At 40.6% G+C, this 2500-nt stretch overlaps 1 pseudogene; it reads right to left on the reverse strand.

Moving 5' to 3' along the window:
• The window catches only part of LOC143263767 (large subunit ribosomal RNA), an 8173-nt pseudogene that overhangs the window by 2351 nt on the left and 3322 nt on the right, over positions 1–2500 (reverse strand).

A 2500-nucleotide genomic window follows, 5' to 3' on the forward strand; every position in this document is an offset into this window, starting at 1 on the left:
TTTAGATGGTGTCGCGATGCTCCCAAGGATATTGTTGAGCTTTCGCATTATATGTTGGACTATCGAAGATTCCATAACGCACTGTATCTCGCTGTCGCCACGGGCTCTCAAGCGCTCCAATCGGCGTAAGTACATAGCGGCAATGTGGATTGTAAGCGATGGAATGCCTAGTCCACCGCTGCTTAAAGGAGCATGTATATATGGAGTTGGTGTGGTAGTTGGTAAGTGTAGTATATTTTTTACAAATTTTATTATGCAATTATCTATGTACTTTAATTTTTTTTTGTTTATGTCCATTGTTTGCAGACTATGGTGAAGACGAGGAATGAGGTACCTGTGCAGTATGTTCAGTTTCTGCCATGGTTTTAAAGGACTAGTTTTAAGATTTTTGAGCATGCCTTCAAGCTTTGATGGAGATGGAGAGATAGCACCGCGGTATCTATATACATGGCCGAGGTATTTAAATTGTGACGCGACACCCAATGTTGGGATCGGGCTTTTATTAATCTGCAGTTTGGGCCGCGTATCAACTACGAGCCTTTTCGTTCCAGGGACGCGTAGATGCTGTAAGATGGCGCATTTAGATGGGTTCACTTGCAGCCCGTGTTTGTGGAAGAATTTCTCGACGATCCGGATATTACTTCGCATCGCACTGGGAGTGGGAGCCACCATCACGATGTCATCGGCAAAAGCTAATGCCCGTATCCTGGTGCCTCCCACATCAACACCCTCACACTCATTAAGTTGTATCATGAGCTGGTCTAGCACTAAATTAAATAGGAAACCGGACATGGGATCACCCTGTTTCACGCCGCGTTTTATAGGTATAGGATTGGATCGGGATCCGTGGCATTCGAGTATTGTGGTTATGTCGTTATAATTGTTTTCGATGTATTCTATTGTATGAGCGTCTACGTTTTTTCTGATTAGTGCGTCTATTATTGAAATGATGTTAACAGAGTCAAATGCTTTAGCTAAATCTATAGATAGTATAGTGAAAGGTTTCGATTTTTCGCGGCTTAATTTAATTAGTGTTTGTAGGATGGTACTATTAGCCATTATCCCGTCGGTTCTCGTGAAGCCTCTTTGCGTGTGAAACAGAGGTATTTCATTCTCAAGGCGCGACACGATGATTTTATTTAGTAGGCGCAGTATATGACTTGAGATGGTTATGGGCCGCCATTGTTTTGGGTCCATCAAGTCGCCGGATTTAGGTAACAGTGTTGTTCTGTTCGATCTTAGCACAGAGGGTAACGTCTTCATTCCCCATACAATATTCAATAGTGCACACAGCTCCTTGCGTGGCATTTGCCTAAGAGTCGATCGATCAATTCCGTCGGTGCCTGGAGCGGATTGTTTCATCCTGGTAAGTTGCTCGTGTATCTCGGTCGGTGATATCGGATTTGAAAGGTTGATATTACTATTGGTATCTGTTTTTCGCTTCTGAGGTTTCCATTCGACATCCTTGTGTTCAAATAGTTTAGAATAATATTCTTCAAATGATTCTATCGTCGGAGATTCTGTAATGTTGAGTGGGTTTCCGGTAATTATATGCTCAGCCAATTGGGTTGGGTTTTTGTTATAGAGTTTTTGGAATCTGGCGTAATCAGTCGCTATCCTTTTAGCGCGGTTGCCTTTTCTTTTATTACTTTCATTGCATTTATTGCTATGCTTGTTCTTTTTACTGTTATTTTTATTCTTGTTTTCGTTCTGATAGTTATTTAATTTATTTTTATTATTTTTATCGTCTATTGTATTTATAACTCTGTTGTTGCTTGTATTGTTTTTATTGTATTTATTATTTTTATTTTGTTTATTGCTTTTATTATATTTATTTTTCTTGTTACTAGTTTTATGGGTTTTATCTACTGAGTTACTATTTTCATTGTATTCATCGGTTTCATCAGCGAGCGAAGCAACATATGATGTTAAGTTTTCTATGTATTGGTCCATCATTAACATAGTGTCTTCAGAAGGTGTGTTAGACAGGGCATTTTCAATAATTTCTGCCATGTGATGGCCTACTTGTACTTTAAGTTCAGCCAGGATGTTGCGTATATCATCAGGTATAGTTGTACTGTGCGGAGATGATGTCGCTTCGCGTGTGTCGATGTCTCCGCGCGCGCGAGGATCGTCACATCTGGTTAGCAGCACCCGCGGCACCAACGGGCAGGTACTCAAGATATTGGTCTGGCCCGCCTCGTCGAGGGCTTCACTGAGGTATGATTTGTATTTTTCTTTTTGTCTTAATTTTTTAATACCGTCAAAAGAGCGGCCGGATTTTTCTGATAGAATTTTAATTATTTCTTTTCCTAATAACTTTGCATTTTTAGTAATATCTATTTCATCGTGGGCTATTGCTCTGATCTCATCATCGGTATATTGAGCCCTCGAAGAAGCGAGGCGTTTATTGTGGAGATCGAGATCGGCGGTATTGTAGTTCTCGATGTGAGTCCTCCGTTGATGTTGGCGTAATCCGGCGTATGTCTCATACGTATTT

Source organism: Megalopta genalis, unplaced genomic scaffold (assembly GCF_051020955.1).
Source record: "Megalopta genalis isolate 19385.01 unplaced genomic scaffold, iyMegGena1_principal scaffold1473, whole genome shotgun sequence".
NCBI lineage: Eukaryota > Metazoa > Arthropoda > Insecta > Hymenoptera > Halictidae > Megalopta > Megalopta genalis.